The following is a 20,256-nucleotide window of genomic DNA, read 5'->3' on the forward strand; positions in this document are numbered from 1 at the left end:
CCAGTTTTTCTCTAGTGGATCCAGGTATCCTTCTTGCTTCATTGCTTAAGGTGTAACCATTTTGCCCAATGGATGTAAGAGAATGAATTGAGTGGAGGGCGGCTAGATCACGTACCTGAACCCTAACAAGCAATACAACTCTTTGGGATAGTAAAACTCTTAGTAAATAATCTTTTGTCACTGTCACTTTCAGACTGCATGTATACTTAAAGCCTTTTTCTTGTATAGAGAAATGCTTATTGAATATTTTACTTGTACTAATTATTCTATCTTATGTTACCAGTACTATCTAATGATTTAGTGGTGTATCATTATATATCTTTTACTGTGTCTGTTATGGAAATTAATGTATGCTGTTAGAGGATATTGCCTTCTCTTATTCCAAGAAACTATCAATAGAAATCTTTAAAATGGTTTTGTTGATACTAATTTTTTTTTTTTTTTTGCATAAGCTGTCATCCTTTTAGGCTGTTTATGGTCCACGATTTATCACCCTCTTCAATATTGTCTATATTTCACTGCCTGTACTAGATATGGGGTTATTTGACCAGGTACACTTCTATTTGGTGTTTAAAATACAAGTAGTAATTTGACAATAACAACATTGCAACATGTGCAAAGTGGTCCCAGTGTCAGGTGACAAGCCTTTGCAGAGGCTACTTCAGGATTCCTGTGTTTTGATTGCTTTGACTATATTATCCATAGCTTAAGCAAGGAATTATCTAAGAGCTGGGGATTTATGGATAATGTTTTTTGCTGACCCTATAAGTTTCTTGTCCTGATTCCTCCTGTCCTGAGGATGTGATGAGTGGATATAGTACAAAAACTACTGGGGATTTTTTTGGCAGAACAATCTGTATGAGATGTAGAGGGTGAAGGACTATCTCATCTGCTAGTGCTAAACACAATCAAGTGCAAAGAAGACAGTAGTTAAAGGTGTTTTTCTCTTTGCTCATATTTAAAGACATAGACTAATAATATCAAGCTCAATAAGACAAAGCATAAGCAGATCTTAAGAGGGCTATGGGAAACATACCATCTGGAAGGAATATGTACATCAGTAACTCACATTTGTCATTACAGTTATTGAGGACCATGCATAATAACACCAGTGGATTGATAATTTACTTAAGGGGACAACAGAGACAGCAAGTAGCTTTAGGAGTGACAGAAATTGGAAACTTTGAGTCTAATAGGAAAAACATTTTTTTGACATTTCAACTCTTTATTTACTAAAGTTGTTGCCGTATCTTCACACTGTTTGCTATTTTGACAGCACTGAGCTCAGCATTACTGTCTGCAGAAGACTGGGATCAGGTCATTAACCATCTGAATTTTTGGGTCATGTTCAGTAGTACTGTGAACATGGTTATTCCAGAGGCTATTCCTTTTTATTTTATTTCTCTGAAAACAATTTACCTCAGAAAAATAACATACATTGCTCATTAAAGAGGTAAAGCATTGAATGGATAATTTTCCATATTAAAAGATGAATGCAGTATTCATATTTGTATTAGCTATCCAACCTGAGATCATTGTTTTATACTTACATTCAATAGAGACATTATTAATTTGCATTCAAATGCATTGTTAGGACAAATTGAAATTTAATTATTATTTTGCGTTATTAGAAAATGGACAGACATAGATTAAAAAGACTTCAACATGTTTCAAAATTTTCAGGTCAACTGTTTTCAAAAGGTACTGCCTTTTTAAGGTTGAAATTTATAGGTACTGGTGATATCTTTCGTTAAATCAAATTAGTGTAGCTGCAAAGTGAATTTTAGGGCATACAAACCCTTTCTCAGGATCTGAATTTGCATCCTGAAAGTTTTTTTTCTCCCCAAACTCTATCAGATAATCTCTGCATGTAATTCAGTAATCATCTATTATCAATGGCTCATCTAAAGCACTTTTCCATGTTAAATAGACGTGAATAACAACATAATATTCCTGCGAAGCTGATCTTTCATACATCAGTTCTCATTTAGACTTTAAAAATATTTTTCAAAGCTGAGGTGTATTGGAGAGAAAGTGCAATCCAAGCTGCACGTGCAAGTACATACCAATAGTTTTGCAGAGCAAGCTGCAACTTTATTTTGTGAGGTGCTTCTGAACTAAACATCTCAGTGTCAATTTTTTCACCAAAGACCATTCATTGATAGCCTTTTTTGTGACATGTATTCTTTTGATCTAATAAATTCCTGTTTCTTGGTTATTAACAGAGATATCTTCATTTAAGGGAGACCAAAAAGTGCCCTTGATAATGTTCAGTTGTGCCTCTGAACATTTTTCCCATTCTGTTCCACGGATGTGTGCCGTTGTGCCTTTGCAGTTCGATTTCTCATAGCCCTCAAAGACTGTTTCATATCTGCTTCATTGACATGAGTTTGTTTTCTAATGCACTGCCTTAAATAGCGGCCTTTAAGAAGACAGGCAGTAATGTGTTTGATACATTATTTGATTCAATTAAGTGATTTATTAATCTGTTTTGGATCTATTAATCTGTTTTTTGAATGATTACATTGCAATACTATTGATCTTTGCAATATGAGACTTACATAAGCAACATCTCAGATAATCTTTTCTGCTGACATGCTGTTTGGAAGTTTCTAAATTCACAACTTTAAGCTTTGCAGCTCATTTTCAGGACATTATTTGTAAAACGTAATATTGTGTTATCTTTCATGGTAAGGACTAATACATCCAATGTAATGACTCTGTGCTGAACAGGATACATTGGTTCATCTAGCAGCTGCTTTTTAGTGGCTGTATTCTTTCCCTAAAGTTCTAAAATTGGTTCATCTAGCAGCTGCTTTTTAGTGGCTGTATTCTTTCCCTAAAGTTCTAAGTTGGATGTCCTACTCCCATATTTAGCATATTTTCTGAACATGCTTTCTAATAAAATCAGAATTTCAGTTTGACTTTCCAAGATTAAATAATAGCTAATAATTCCTAAATAGGGTTATACGGACGATACAGCTATCCTCCATAGCTGTCATAAATATGTATTAATAGCCTTATCCTGTATAGCTCACAATTTAGGTTCCTCGTGCACTTTTCAGACTTCATGCTGTACAGCTTCAGTTGTCCATGTTTCATGAGAAATGAAGTCAAATAAATAATTTGGCAGTCTCTGCAGAGCATTTGGTAAAGTTTTTGTTAGATTATACATTTGCTTATTAATTGGCTATTTGCACTTTTAAAATAGCTCTCCATAACAAATTACTTTTGTTGTATAAGGCAGCTGCTCGGGACTAATGTCACATCAGTGTCTCAGGTGCCAGGAAAAGCACAGATGAGTAAATCTCAAACTCAAATGTCAGTGAGCTCTTTGTTTTTACAGCAGAAATCTCTTGTAAATGATTGAAACAGCTCTGTCAGGTTAGATGAAGAAAGAAAATAAATTACTTGAATACCACAGTGGTTTAGTAGTGGCTGCTTCTTTTTAAATATAACTATCTTAGTTAATGTTAATGTGTCATTATGATGAATAGGAAGTACTTGCAATTGATTGCAATAGCAAGAATTGATCATTATCTGCATTATATGCTGAGCACCTTTTTCTAACACTTAATCTGGCTCATTGAAGGTCAATTTTCTTACTCTAGCTGCCACATGCAAGCAATCCATTTGACAGTGAAAGAACACACCTAATATATCTGTACTGAAGTTTTATATTACTGCCTGTTAATGAATTATTCAGGACTTCCACATTACCCATTGGAATATTTTTGGAAGGCTAGTTAAAGCATAAAAGAATGGAGGAAGGAAAAATCAGTGCCTGTCTTTGAGAAGGGAGAGAAAGCAGGTACAATATTATAGATAAGTCAACTTTGGTTCAGTTCTCATAAAAAGAAATGTTATCATAAATGATCAAAGCATTTGTAAAAACCTGATAAATGAAATGATTAACAGTCAGAACAAACTTGTCATGGGGAATTTGTACCAAACTAGTTTAATTTCTGTCTGCCAGAGTGCTAGCAGACCTTGTGGATAGAGGAGAAGCAGTTTCACATGTATCTTGACCTTGAGGTTCTTGTTGCATTCTTATAAGCAGGCTGATAAAATTTTGTCTTGATGCATCCACTGTAAGATAGGTACTGGTCTGTTTTGTAGAAGTATTTGGAGTTAGGTATCAATGCTTTTCTCTCAAAATGGAAAGTTAAATATTGAGTAGGGTTTGGCAGGAATCAGCCTTGGGTCAAATGCTATTTAATATTTTCATTAATGATCTGGATGATGGAATAGAAGACTTATTGAATTTGCATTTAAGATGAAGCTGGAGGGCACTGAGGTTTTATTCTAGGACAGGATTTAAATCGAAAATTATTTTTGCAAGCTGGGAGGCACTCTGAGGAAAAAAGTAGGATACAAGTAACAGGGATGACAGCAAACTCCTGCACTTAGAATTTAGGAGACATCTGTTGTCTGAATACCATGATGGCAACAATTGGGTAAGTAACAGTTTTGTAGAAAGAGATCTTGGTGTTATACTGCACTAAGATTCAATGTGAGTTGACAGTGCTACAAAGTTATAAGAAAGGCAGCTATCTTACAGGGTGCATAATGAGGATGACAGCCTGCATGACATGTGAAGTCATCAGTCTGGTCTATTTAGGACTGGTATGGCCTCAACTTTAGTGTGATCAGTTTTGGTTGTCACGTTTAAGGGAAGATGTGGACCAGATAAAGAGAATACCAAGGTGAAGAATAAGAATGATTGTTTCGGAAACATGACTTACAAGGAAAGAGAAGTGGAATTGGGCTTTCTTCCCTTAGAAAGGCAAGCTTTTATATCAGTCCTTGGATATGTAAAAGACTGTTGCAAAACCAAAATTGATTTAGGTATCTTGTGAATAAGATGTATAAATGCAGCTAAATTAAATTAGAGACTTAGTAAATTAAGATAGTGGGGAACAGAATACATTTCCTGAAATGGTGGAATATCCATAATTCTTGACATTTCCAGCAGTTTCTTAGGTAGACTTCATACTATTTTGGGGCAGCAGGTGGTCTAGATGATGTCTTGAGTCCTTTCAAGTCCTAAGACTCCATGAAAACAGTTTAATTATTTACTTATTAATTTTATTGGTTAACATTTGGTTTCAGTCTTGAGTGTGATTTTGTCGGAAAAGCTGTTTCATATGGAAATGTTTGATTCTTGCACATCTCAGTCAAGAAACACCTGTAGTGGTGATGATGACTTAAAAGCAATTTAGTTCACCAGGTCAGTGAAAGTACATTTAAATTGGAGTGGTATACACATATAGCTGTATGATGTATCAGTATATACCTGGATAAGATCTGGGGTGCCTGCTAAATGAAATAAAGATGAACTGTCATGTTGTTCACTACTTCCAGAAAGTAAACTATTTACATCAAAAGATGGAAGTACTGCAAATAAATTGAGAATAAGGAAAAAGATGTTACTTATAAAAAGATGGAGAGGAAGTAGAACTTCTTGACGTGTTACCATTCATAATCCTGTAATCTTGCTTTATCTCAAACTGCTTCTGGGTGTCAAGATAACATCTTTAGCCAAAAGCTGTTTATAAATCAGGGTAAATTACTTTAAAAATAATTATGTAATCTGTGTCATTTGTACACTGGATTAAATAATACATTGGAAGATAATCCCATGCACTACTCTGTCATTTTGATTTATATTAAAGTTCTCCATTGAATTTGTAATGGGTAAGAAAGAAAGTTAATATTTTTGGGTTTCACATAGCTGTTTCATCCCAATACCAACAGGAAAGGTGACGCTAACTTTACCATTTGCTATGAAATCTGTATACTTAATTTGTATACATAATCTGAATACGTAGAATATTTTGAAAGGCTAAATTATTTGTGGAATAAACAAAAAAAAACCTTTCTACAGTTAACTTTCATGAAATACATCAATGACAACTCAGAAGTTAGATTGTACAATAATATACAGGATGTGGTGATGTTGTAATAAGGTATTATTCACTTGTCTTGGAAAGTCTGAGAACAAGTCTTACTTAATGTAATAATTTTTAAAAAAACCCAAACAACCAAAAAAATCCCAAACCCAAAACACAGCACTGTCTTTTACTTCATAGGTCAAGAGTTAAATTTTTTTGCTGCAATGCGGATTGATTTCAGTAGATTTCATTTTTAACTGGCTGAGTAATGTTTTGTAAGGATGAATGCTTAAGACTTTCCCCTTGGAATCATTCCATTCATGTATTTTTTGTTAGTCCTTCTGAAGAGAGATTGTTCTGTAAAGGAATTGTTTTCACTATACTGTTGATGTGCTCAGGGTTTTTTTTTGGGGGGGGGGCGAAGCAAAGGTTCATTAAGGATGCCATGTTAACGTTTTGAAGAGTTATATTACATCTTTAATGTCTGGATATTTGTATTATAACAGTATTGTATTTGTATATTATTCATTCTTTCAAATGAATAATGCTCATAGAATACTGTTTTTTCTCCTGTTATTGTTCAGTGTGCAGTTCCCTTTTTTGCAGACACTTATTCTCACTGTGTGCCTCCAGATGATAATTGACTAAAAAAAAGTCTGAGACAGGGCAGCTGAAACACCTTGTGAAAATGTTTCTTTCTGACTCTGAAGGAAGGAATTGAACTAGTTCAGGCTACACATCTAAAAGTTAGATGTCTAGAAGTAGTTAAAATGAATCCCACTCATGAGTGCCTCAGGCTGGGCACCTAGAAAATGAGCAACTTTTACACTGTGAGAAGGTAATCCTTTTCAGTCTTTAATGAAAAGAAATGATTTAATAGTAATAAAATGGGGAAATAATTTGCCTCCTTACTAATGACGCAGACTTACAAACAGGCCCAAGAGCCACAGCAATAGTAGTAACATGATGGGAAGACAATTTGACAGGACACTCCTACCCAGAAATAGGACACTTGGAGCATGTGTGAAAGGGCAAGGATAGCACCAATGTTAGGAAGGAAATAGAACCAGCAATGCAAAAGAAGTTTTATTTTCTTTGCTTAACTTTGTCTATAACGTTCATGTAACTTACAATAACAGTGTAAAAATAATTCTTCCAGTATGAGGACCCAACCAAGTCTTGGGGTAAGTAGTTCATGATACTGGCTGAAGCTTGTTTGCCTAGGTTGTCTTATTTGTTGCCTAAAATCTGAATGCTTTACACTGAAGGAGGAAATTGGTCTTATAGGTTTTGTAATCAGCCTGTAAAGGTCTTTCTTTGCTCTTTAACTTTATTTGAAGGATGCTGCCTATATAAAAATGTGGTAGTGTCTGGCTGTGCTACAAAGCAAATTAAACAAGTGTGCTGAAAGAACTCAGGCTATTTGAAAGAACTCAGGCTATTTGTGCATCTCTTCAGAAGGAAAATGTGGGTAGGGTTTAGATGAAAGCTGCTGCTTGTTTCACTAGACTAGTTAAAAGAGAACTTGGCTGATAACATGATCACAGTCTTCAGAAAAAAAGGGGTTACATAAGCTTATTTAAAAATTTGAATAGAACTGTATATTCAGAGAATGAGTTAAAGGCTTTTAGTACTAGGGAGCTCAATCCAAAGGAAAAGAGTTAGCTCTATCTTTGAGAGAGGCCGCTCATGATTTCTGTAGGTTGTCAGCCCTGAAGCTTATTCAGATGGCATGGTGTGCAATGGAACACACGAAATAAATTGCAAAACTGACATCAAAGGAAAACTTAATAAGAGTATAGGAAATTTGTGCTCAATTTTTTCCACTATCATTTAATATACTGGTGGTGGTTAAGGAAATTACCTGAAGGAACAGAAATATGAAATTTCAGACTAAATTTTACTAAATCTCCAAGGAAATGTAGACAGCAGGCAGAGCTGTAGGAACTTGGTGTCACAGTGGAGTTGGTGTTTTGTGACAAACGTAAGATGAATACATTGTGTGCTATTCTGTAAGCATTTATAAGAGCTTGCTTCTTTACTTAAAGCCACTTGGATTGGATGCTTATTGTATTTCATCTCCTAATAAGGACAAGATGAGGTCATGAATCTCCCTGATAAACATGAGTATATATATGCTTTGAGGAACACTGCTGCTCTACAGAGCCTTTTTTCTTGGCTAATGAATCATAGAATGGTTTGGATTGGAAGGGATCTTTCAAGATCATCTAGTCCAACCCCTTGCCATGGGCAGGGACATCTTTCAATAGATCAGGTTACTCAAAGCCCTGTCCAGCTTGGCCTTGAACATTTCCAATGCTGGGGCATCTGCAGCTTCTCTGGGCAACCTGTCCATGTGACTCACCACCCTCATGGTAAAAAAAAAAATTCTTCCTTATATACAATCTAAATCTACTCTCTTTCAGTTTAAAACTGTTGCCCCTTTTTCTGTCACTACAGGCCCTGGTAAAAACTCTCTCTCTGACTTTCTCAGAAGCCCCTTTAAGTATTGAAAAGTCTCCTCAGGGCCTTCTGTTCTCCAGGCTTAACCCTAAGTCTCTGTCTGTCTTCACAGGAGAGGTGTTCCATTCCTCTGATCATTTTTGTGGCCCTCCTCTGAACCTGCTCTAACAGGTCCATGTCTGTCTTGTGCTGCAGACCCCAGAGCTGGATACAGTTCTCACAAGAGCAGAGTAGAGTGGGTAGAATTACCTCCCTTGGGCTGCTGGCCACACTTCTCCTTATACAACCCAGGATACAATTGGCTTTCCAGGCTGCAAGCACGCATTGCCAGCTCATATCCAATTTTCAATCCACCAGTATCCCCAAGTCCTTTTCCACAGGGGTGCTCTCAATCAATTCATCCCCCAGCCTGTACTGATATTGGGGCTTGCACCAACCTGGTGCGGGACCTTGTGCTTGGCCTTGTTGAACTTCATGAGGTTCACATGGGCCCACTCCTCAAGCCTGTCAAGGTCCCTCTGGATGGCATCCCTTCTTTCAAGGTATCAACTACACCATTCAACTTGGTGTCATGTGCAAACTTGCTGAGGGTGCACTCAATCCTGTTGGCTGGGATTGATGAAGATATTAAATCGTATTGGTCCCAGCATGGACCCTTGAGGGACACCACTCATTACTGGTTTCCATTTGGACATTGACATGTTGCATGTAACTCTTTGGATGTGGCCATTGAGCCAACTCCTTATCTAACAGTCCATCCATCAAGTCCATATCTCCAATTTAGAGGCAAGAATGTTATGGGGAACTGTCAAAGAGGTCCAGGGAGATGATGTCAGTTGCTCTTCCCTTGTCCACTGATGCAGTCACTCCATTGTAGAAGGCCACTTGATTAGTCAGGCATGATTTGCCCTTAGTGAAGCCACGTTGGCTGTCTCTAATAAGCTTGCATATGCTTTGACATAACTTCCAGCAGGATCTGTTCCATGATCTTACTGGGTACTGAGGTGAGGCCAACTGGTTAGTAGTTCTTAGCATCCTCATTATCCATTTTTAAAAACAGATGTGATATTCCTATTTTTTTCAGTCATTAGGGCCTTTGCCTGACTGCCATGACTTTTCAAATACGATGGAGAATGGCTTGGCAACTACATCAGCCAATTTCCTCAGGACCCTGGGATGCATCTCATCAGGTCTGATAGACTTGTTTATGTAATGAAACTGTCACTTGAATGAATGGATATGCATGGTCATTCATGCAGTTCTATACAGAACAAAAATTTTAGAGGATATCCCTTCTCAGCCCGTCTTTATCAGTCCCATCTTCTTGTCTTCCTTTTGGTTTCATGTGGAGTCTTTCAGTATCTATAAATAGGAATGCTAATAGATGTACTGTTCTTAAAATTTTTTAAGGAAACAAAACCCCTACAATCTTTCCCCCAAATCTACCTGTGATAGCAAGGATTTACTTTGTGATGCTGAACAATTTATAGCTCCTGGGCTGCTTTTTTCCAGTCATGTGAGACTGAATATCTGTATCTAATTCTCTGAATTCTGAAGTGACTAGAGCCTGCTTTGTAAACTTATAGTCATGCAGGCTGCCTTTAAGGCTTGTGTATGTGCTTCCAGAAGATCATCTTAAGGTATGTTGGGCTGAAATAATGATTCTGACACCGTTTTATTGCTGTGATGCCAATAATGAGAGAAGTGCATGTATGTCTGTCTGTCTCCCAAATGTCACGCTACCTCCTGAGGAATAATGTATGTGGTATAAGTTAAAACAGCAATTTGGCCACTGTAATAGTTATATCTGGGAAACAATCTTGTGCGTTATAAGACTAAGGTTAGGAGTCCTCTACAGTGATATTACACAACTGTTTCACATCCTTTCTTCAATTGCATTATTTACTCCTTGGCTAAAGCTTTTTCCTGTATTACTTGGTTATCACTGTGATATTGCAGTAATCTTCCCTGTACTGTGAGCTGCATTACTGGGTATTTCTCAACTACAAATGCATCACTACAAAGTTCCAAGCAATGTTTTTTGTAATTAAACTCTGTTCCCAGTATAGTTTGCTTACGTTACCTGGTTAGGCAATCATTGTCTGGCACATAATAAAATAATCTAAACTACTGTTCTTGTAAGAATAAACAAAAAAAAATAATTACTACACCATTGTTTCCTTAGGGTCATTCTTCGAACACTTCAACGAAAAAGTTAAGAAAACATAAAGAAAAATCAATAGAATATGGAAATCATATTGACATAAAGGAGCATTTGAACAGTATATTTCATTCAAAAGGCTTAGAAATTGTTAAAGAATTAAATCAAATGTAAAAACTAAAAGATTTCCTATGGCAGAAAGCCTTTAAGGCAAAAGAGTAACTAATCATGTGAGGAGTATTGCTCAAGTGCAGTTCCTGTTCTTAAAATGAAATGATCTAGATCTTCACAAAATTGTGGTATTAAAGTGTGCTTTTGTGTACATACGTGTGTGCACAACTTTTTTACTCAGTCTACTGTAGACATAGTTAAACTAGATTAACATAGCAAATGTACTGCAAACAGTGTAACAGCAGCATTTTTTACTGTAATCAGTGGTAGAGTTTTGAAAGGCAGAGTAAATATACAAACAATACGGCTGCAATAAAGCTCACTGCCATGGACAGATACATGCTACTAGCTGATCTTGAGCTACCCACTTTAAAGCTAATTGCCTGAGTAACTGAAATTACATTTCTAAACATTTTTTTATAATGTCTATTGCATTAATTTCTGTTCCTAAATGAGGCTTTTAAGTCTCTCACCATACAAATAATGACAACTTCCCCTCAAACTAAATTAAAAAAACACCAACAGCAAGAGACATGCTAACCCTTCTCTAAAGCAGACTGCAAAAAGCATTTCATACTATTGTTTCTGTGTTTAGAATAGACTTCAATGATTAAGTCATGGTTGAAAAGATGGTGCTTTCTCTTGCCGGATACTCTACCTGTATGTAAATGAGTTATAAATATTCTGTGCATCACTATATATACCTCAAATATATTTGTCTTCCCACTGAAAGCAATAGCAAAACCCAAAGACTGTCTTCGCAAATTGTTGGATGTCACTGTTAAGCTAGAATGAAAATATGTTTTAAATGCCTATTTTTTTTCTTTTCCTTCATAAATCTAATTGACTTTCCCTTTTTTTTGGCTATGAACTTCTCAATGAAGGGCTACCTTTTCTTGAATTCATAGAAAACCATTAGTATATTCTGTGAACAGCTATGGACAAATAACGCAATAAGTGGCTAACCCCGAATAGCCACTATTTTTTCAATAGATCTTAAGGCATATTGATTGCAAAAAATATTGCTTTACCCAATGAGCTTGGGCCTGGAGTGGGGTATGTGTGTATTACTCCCCCTCCCACTCCTCCCCCCCCAACTAAGCTGTTGGAATTTCTTTAGAATATAAGATGACATAAGGATGTGGTTTAGGTTGCTGCCAACTACATCCAGACTGAGAAGAGCTGTGGAAAATTTTAATTTTCTGGAGGAGGTTTGACTTGGATGCACCAAATGCTTGTTGCAAAGGGATTTTAAACCTTTAAGTTTCTGACAGATGAATTATGTAAGAAAGGAAGAACTATAAATTATTAGAATGAATGCATGATCTGCAATCTGTGTGGAATGAAATAATAAAACTAGTAAAACTAGTGATCTTATTACTAGGAGAATGCATGTAAATGTAGAAAGCAAAATCTACTAAAAACAAATGTCCAAGTTCAACAATGTGTTGAATTATATAGGAGGCCTACTAAATATAAGACAGCTAACGAAGATTTTAAAACAAAAGAATTGTACAAATGATTTTCACTAATTTACAGCTATCTGTCTTTTCTTTCCTAATGGAAGGACATAACACTTGTGTGTACAGCAAAGATACGTAACTAATGAATTTACTGATCTGCAGAAAGGAGCATGATTGTAACTAATCTTGTACGTGTACACTGGCTCAAAGTCTTAATGAGGCTGTAAATTTGCTTTAGGGCATGATTATTCAAAACTATTTACATTACTAGAAATTAATTAACTTACTTGATATGCATACTAGTTAAAACCATAAAATAAAGGAAATTATCTGAATTCTTCAAATGCAGTGGTAAAGTTTCCTGTAATTATTCTTTCTGCTGTACAAGCAGAGGACTTAAAGTTTACCCTATGCTGATGTTAATTATTCTTAGGCAAGCATTCTGCATTTGAGTGTGTTATTTTCTATAAGCTCATTCACTGATTTCCTGTCTGTAGTCCTTTGCACTGTACATAGTAACACACAATGTACCTTGGACCATTGGGTAAAATGTGCTCAAAGGAGGGTCAGGCCTGAAATAGGTATGGTTTGCAAGTGAAGACATTATTCATGGAAGCTCGTGCAGCTCCAGATTTATGACAGTGCTGTGTTTCATTAGCACAAATTTGAAATGAATCACCAGTTTGGCAAATGAAATCGAGGTGTATAAGGGAAAGGAGTAACACTCAGCTACAGATCCCATTCTAGCTTGATTACAGCCTGTCCTTAGGATTAGAACTATGTTGTCTGGTTTTTTTGTTGTTGGTTCTTGGTGCTGAAGAAATTTTTTTTTTTTGTTTGGGGGACAGTTACAGTAGTAAGCTTTGAAATGTATACAAATTTAGGCTGAGAATACAGGTGTTCCAATGACCAGTTTATCAGAGGGGAGGAATATGAGCCTGAATGTATCTGCTTCACAGGCTTGCTCTCAAGCTAAACTCTGCCAATTTTCAGAAAAATCTTATGGAGGTTTTGATCCTGTTGATTCTAGGGCTGCCAGAACTTTTACTGCTTTTGCATATATAGAGATAATAAAAGGATGACTTTTTCTTTCCCCTAGAAGTGGCTACGGGAAGAATTGTATTGACAGAAATAGCAGGTTTAGAATGCTTTTTATCAATGTGGTCTATACTGCACAGACTTTTAGGTTTGTATTTCACTCTAAGGTAATAGTCATAGTTGCTTGCATGACACTGAAGCAGTGATAGGTCATGCAAGAGATTTGAGGATTCAGCCTTTTCAAATTTGGTATATAAAGGAAAATACCATTTCCAATATAAAACTCAGATTTAAATCTCGAAGACCAGATGCTGGTCTGCAGTGCTGTCATAACATCAAAGAATGGAAGTTGATATGTATGACCTATAGAATTGACTACAGATTGAAGGCTAGTGTTGAAAACCAATTTCTCCTCTATTGTGCCACCATTTTGCAAAGTATTGGAATGTTCTTATGGATAAAAAAAAAAAAAAACCCAAACGAGAATGGTGTTTTTCTGTTTGACCTTAGAAGAATCTAGGATGCAAAAATTACCGTGGGTTAAATCTTTTGTTTCTCATATTTGTATAATTCCGTTAGCCATATGGGGTAGAACAGGATATAGGTTAAGCATTTCCAGAACCCATTTTTGCTTCTCCTTTGGATTACTTAGATCTTGCATCAGCGGTATTCTGTGCTTATTTCCTTCCTAGCATAAATGGGCAGGGATTAGAGGGAGATTTTGCTTTACTTTACCTGCTACCCATTAACCAAGCAACTGAGATACTGCAAGTGCATTGTGTATAGTAATTGCTGATAGGGATGAATTACTGTCTTCCTCCCAAAGGACAGGAAGAACTATTAATTTGAGCAGTGTATCTGAAGCATATTTTCTTTCTTTAACAGTTGGTTGCGTATCTTCCCAGGATTGTAACAAAAAGCTTCTATTTTCTGTAGCGCTTCATGTATAAAGGTTTTCCTTTCTAATAAAAACCAGTATTTTCTTTTAGTTTTATCTTAATGGCCTGAAAATATCATGCACACATGTGCAGATGGAACTGAGATATTTCCAGTGAACTTGTTATGACACTTTTCTTTGTAGAATTACAAATACTGGCAGTTATTTCCTTAGTGTCAATTAAAGTTCTTATAGTTGTTCCCAGCTTCTCTCTAATGCCATGTGTATATCTTTTAAGCAAAACGTGCTCTGTACTAAATGGCTTTGTTTAGAGTGTTTCTAATAGAAATGTCCCTGCCATATGTATCTGCTTGGTCTGTGTAATCTCTTATAGAATGTTTTCTGGCATTGAAATGACAGTGTATGTTTAAGCAAGCATGCTTTAGTTTTTGCATCTGTGCTAGTAATTAATGTACAGCTTGGGGTATCCCCAGTTAATTATGGGGATAACCAAGTTTTAATGAGATGTATGCAATCAGGCATTTGATTGTGTGTAATGTTAAAGAAAAACGTTATTTGCAGAAAAAAACTTTTGTGAAATGATGTGGGCATGGGTGTGGTGAAACATTTGATTCCCTTTTTTAATTGGTCTATTTTGGGGTTAAATATCAGGTCTACCCAAGGTTTGTGAGAACATTCCTTTTGAATTGGACAGGAACAGTACTTGGATGAAACTGCTTCACCTTTCAAGGCATGTACCTGGTTCTCTGTGCATACTACTTTAACAGACTGCATTGGGTTTTGACAGTATTCTGGAGGATCAAGCCATAAAGGTAAATCTAAATAGTTCAGGGAAGCAGTATGTAGCCTTTCTATCACTTAAACTCTGTTTTGAAAGCACAGGCAGGATTTGGGTGATATGTAGCCCTCGAACCAGTGCTCAGCACAAGAGTAGTATAACGCTTAGAAATCCAGCTTTCCTGAAGTCAATGAAAATCTTCTACTGCCTGCAAGAGATACTGAGAAAGGAGAGTAATAATCTCTGACTTCATCCTTCTGTGGATCATCATATTTAGCATGGATATGTGTGTACAGTCAGGCATATATATATTTCTTCTATAAAAATGGTTGTATGCATACATGTGCTAAGGGGGAAGAGAGATGTTCCTTAGTCTGCTTCACAAAATGACTTCATTTCTTTATTAACAAAACACAGTTTATTCACACACAAGCCAGGAAAAACAACGTGTCCTTTTCTAATTCTGCAGTTTTGTTATTGGTTTTCCCACCTCATGTGTGAGTGGAATTGAGGTGGTCACCTCATTGTGGTGAGTTCCACACCTTTTTCAGGGTAAACAGCATGCAAACTTGTGTAAGCAGCATCTGAGCTAAGGCCCTTTCATAAACCAAACATTAATTTGTTATTTTTTTGGCATCTATGAATGTGTGTGTGTGAGACCATGTGGGCTGGCTGTGGAAGATGCACTATAAAAACTAACAGTGGAATGTTCATCTGGGGATGTTCTGTGTTTTTTATGAAAACTTGGGGCCCGGTCCTGCCACCTTCTCTCACACTAACCATCCCACTAAGGTCAGGCAGTGATTATACTTCTTTATGGATGACTTATGTGCATAAAAATTTACTGGATTTGATATATGGATGGAATTTTCAAACTTCATAAGGGAATTAGATAAACTGTGTCTGCTGACATCCACTGGATGTTGAAGTGCAATCTGTGCCTTTGGAATGAAATAAAAACTAAGTTGATTATGAACTAGGGAGGAAAAGTCTTTGCATTTAGTTGTATCTTTTATTTTGCAGGTGTTCACTGTAAGGACCTGGTTGTGGGAGTTACCAAAGAAATGTAAAGGTGAGAAGCAGGTTGCAGACTCTCCTACTGGTGTCCAGTCCTTAGTAAAACAAGGACTAAAAGTGTAAGGGGAACATAAAGCTGAGAAAGAAGCAAAGTTCTCTGCTGAACAACACAGAGAAGCTGGAGCGGTAATTCATGTTGTGAAAACTGTATTTGGTTCAGATATTGTTTTAAAGGTAAGTTTGTCATTTGATGTGAGTAATGAAACCATATTTATTCTGAAGACCCAAAGTTTCTTTTCATATTTGTACAAAATTAGTTGAATTACCTATAGTATGAAATCATTCAGCAAGCAGATGTAGCTTCATATATTTGCAGTAAATGAATGGATATTTTGTATGCCAGCAATGTAGACGTCTATTAAATTTCTTTCACTTTAGGGATCTTTTATGCATGTCCCAGACCATTCTATTAGTGATTCCTTAGCTTGTGTAACCTTTAGCCAGATAAGTCACCTGCCTGACTGGTGGAATTCTGGTCACTTAATGCAAATTAATTTAGTCTACTTTTGTTTACTATTGCTGGTCCTAGAGCCTCAATCCTGTGTCAGGATCTGTTCCATCTCTAATTAGTATAGTGAACATATTGTCAGCATAGTAGAGGGCAGCCCAACAGGAGAAGATTCTATAAGATTATTTAAAGCTGAATCTTAAATTAGACTTAGTACTAGCTTAAATTATTATTATTGTGTTTAATTAAACAAGCATGATATGTTTTGTGTCCAAGCTTAAATGAGGGTCTAGGAGTGCATGAAGCAACTTTGCTTAAGAAAAATCCAACACTTGTCAGCTTTATCTATCCAGCTCAGAACGCAGTCCGCCTGACAAACTGACTGAATGCAAAACTACAGTTCTACAATGGACTTAAGTGGCTCAAAGATATGATGACCTTAGCATGATGGCCAACATTTGCAGAGTACCATCAGACAATAATATTAGTGCACTACTGTTATTTTTGCATGCCAGATCATACTGGGTTATTGTTTGTCCTGCTGTGGGCTTTACCACACAGGTAGAATTATCTCAGAAGGGAGACTTGAGCAATGCTGGCAGTTTCTAGAATCTACTTTCCAGACGAGCAGTGGGAGCGGAGGAGCCAGCTGAAACACTGTCTACATGAAGCAAAACCAGAGCTAGTAAAGAACTGGTTGTCCTCACCAGTCAGGGTACACAGCACAACCCAAAGGAGGGAGTGAAAAAAGAACTGAATTAACCTAATCTGTGTCAGCTAAATGTGATCGTCAATTTAGAAACTACAGTAATTTGAGCTTTAGGAATACTCCTCTGTTTTCTGGCTTCTGCTTTACACAAGTAGTCCTAAAGAAATGGTTTTGACTGCTTTACCAAAAGGTTGAACTTTTTTAGGGCTCATGTATCATGTTTTGTTTTGTTTTGTTTTTTCCTGCTGCTTAAGCATCACTCTTTTTGTAAAATACACTATACATGCCCTTTCTAAGAACGATAGCTATTATAGGTATAAAACAAAACTCATTTTAGTAAACCCATTGAGACATATGGTAAGAAATTCCATTGACAGCATGATAAATGTGTCTTATATTTGGCATAGCTTTAACATACCACTTTTTATTATTTTTCCATGATAATCTCTCGCATAAGTAGGAGTGTAATATAAGATTGTTTGCAAAGGAAAGTGTGAACTGATCGCAACATGCAAACAGGATTGTTTTCAGCTTGGAGTGGAACCTATAATACTGTCTTTGAAATTGCTGTGTTTATTTTGAGGCCTGGCCCTGGGAACAGTATGAACTGGTTAAAAGAATCTGTTACCCTTCCTAAACTTGCAGCCTCTGACAACTAAAGGTGCAAAATTCTCCCTGCTAGTTTTGAGCCCTGATTCCCCATGTAGTATCACATTGCATTACTGGACAAACTGTCAAGACCAGCCATCATTCAGTATAAGACACATTTTGAAACAATTCAGGTTTGGAACTGATTTCAAAGCCATTTAGATTTCTATAAGGAACTCGTTTTAAAAAAAAAAACAACACCAACCAAAAAACCCAAAAAACCAAACCACAAAAAACTAGTTTAAATACTGAACCAATTATTTATGTACATAGGCTACATATTGAAATAGTTTAAAATTTGAACGAGTTCATCTCAAGCAGAATCAATTTGGTAAAGATATCAAACACATAAGTGCTTCATTGAACAAGGCATTTTCCCTGCCACTTGCTGCCTTGCACTGAGGTTTTATTCAGAAATCATGAAAACAGTTTTTCATATCACTGCTTATGATATCATTGCATTCCACTGTGGAGGTACAGAGCGAATATAGTCCTCTGTTTTCCACATTATGCTTAACATGCTGTAGCAAAGTAATTTTATGTGTTTCTTTTCTGGTCTATGTATATCCAAAACAGTTAAGTGCTCTTTTGTAGCAAGAAGAATGTTTGGGTCCATCCCTGGGCCACTCCTGCTTAGCTGTTAACATCCTATATGCAAAAGAGAAACTCTTTCCTGGGATTGTTATTTCTGCAAAACCTGTCCAGGACTCGGATATCTAGGTGTCTTAAGAATCAGTAAAAAAAAAGCTTAACTTTTAGTATTAAACTGAAGAAAAAAAAAAAACCAACTGTATTTTTATGCAAGACTTTCTTTAAATCTTGACTAATTTTAAGAATAAGGTACAGCTGGCCTGATGTACTCGGAGGTTAATGCCTTTATTGTAGTATGTCTAACAAAACAGCAATGGGACATGTAGGGAGTTAAGCTGAATCAAACCATAAGTAGTCTGCTTTCTTTAAATCTGAAGAACAATTCGAACCAAAATCTCATGTTGCTTTACAGGAGACCTGTTTAGCAAAAAGACTTGGTGCTTACTGCAGTCTGCAGAGCAGCAACTTGTCCTCCCTTTTCCCCACTAGAGGTGGACATTAAGCTGCTATTGAAGGGAGAGAACTGGTATGATTTCTCGGATACCTATATTCTCATGCTGTTGCTCCTTGGAGTGCCTTGTAAGTGCTTGAGGTCACATCAGCTTTCACCCAAACCCTGCCTTAATTCCATTATAACTCTGTGACACCATGTGCATGTTTATGCTTTGTGCCATGTATATGCAGCCTTAGATTTGCCAAGGAGAAAGGAGCTAAGAGAAATTCAATCCTCTTCACCATATTCTCCTATTTCCCGCTTTACTGTCACAGTGCTGTCACCACTTGTTTCCAATGAAGTTCAGTTGCCGGTGTTTCTCTTGACCCTCAGCCTTGCATCCTACACTGAGGGAGCTGGAACTATGTTGGGATGCTGTTTTACAAATGTGGTAGCTAAGAAGAGACACGGTTAATATCTTGTGTTTTAAGTTTTCTGATGTCAAGGTTTCTCACATCATCCCAATGAGAAACCTCACTCTGTTTCTGATGGAACTAGCTCTAGACAGATGGTGACAGTGACACCTTTGTGCAAGTACCAACCCTGACTCTGGTTGGCAGGCTCAGCACAATGATGCAAAGCAGTTGTTTTCTGTGACCCCTGTCTACTTGCAGGTGGATGGAAAGAGTTTGCTTTATTATGTGCCCTATCTGGTTTGGCCTTCCACGCTTTTAGGAAATCATAGGAAATCATCTGTCAGTAATTTTTCCCTCTTGGAATAAGATTGACCAAGTGGAGAGGTCAATCTCCTAGTATTTCTTATTTCCATACCTTCTGAATCCATACAGTCTATGGGCCATTCAATACACCTATTAAATACTTTATAAAATACCAGTGCTCAATTTTTTCCATGTCTTCCCTTCTGGCAGTGAATGTGTCTAGGATGAATTAACTAACCAGATGGTGGGAACAAGTGAAAGCTAAATAAGTGAGAAACCAATGTTTATGATTTAAAAAAAAAAAGGGGGGGTGGGGGAGATTCTGCTGCTGCTTTAGTCCTTCCAGATCCCTTGGACTAAATCTTTTTTATTATTCTTACTTGCATAATATAAATTTTCATGGTCTTTTATGTTTTTGAGAGAAAACATAAAGAAGTGGCTAATGAACAAAACTAAAACTGTGCAGAAGTAAGCAGTTAATTTCAGTATGATCTGAATTAGTGTCTGGCTATCTAAACTGAGATAGTCAGAGATGAGTAAACTATCCATTAACAAACATTATAGCATAGGAAAGGGGTAAGCTTGTGGCCCTGTTACTCTCTCAATAGCAAAGAAGCCACAGAATAGGATTCAGTAATGATTACTAAAGAAGGAAAAGAGAGAACTCAAAACTCATATATGCTGGTATTTGGTGAGCTTTGATGTGGCATTTTCATTCCCTGGTGTTTTCAGACTGGACTTTTGTAGTCAGATTAAGCTGAAGCA

The 20,256-nt window shown here is 36.6% G+C and overlaps 1 pseudogene; it reads left to right on the forward strand.

Moving 5' to 3' along the window:
• The first annotated feature begins 4,443 nt into the window (after positions 1-4,443).
• LOC104028750 (NAD(P) transhydrogenase, mitochondrial-like) overlaps positions 4,444-20,256 on the forward strand; it is a 41,424-nt pseudogene continuing 25,611 nt past the window's right edge.

This window comes from Pelecanus crispus, chromosome 7 (genome assembly GCF_030463565.1).
Source record: "Pelecanus crispus isolate bPelCri1 chromosome 7, bPelCri1.pri, whole genome shotgun sequence".
Lineage (NCBI taxonomy): Eukaryota > Metazoa > Chordata > Aves > Pelecaniformes > Pelecanidae > Pelecanus > Pelecanus crispus.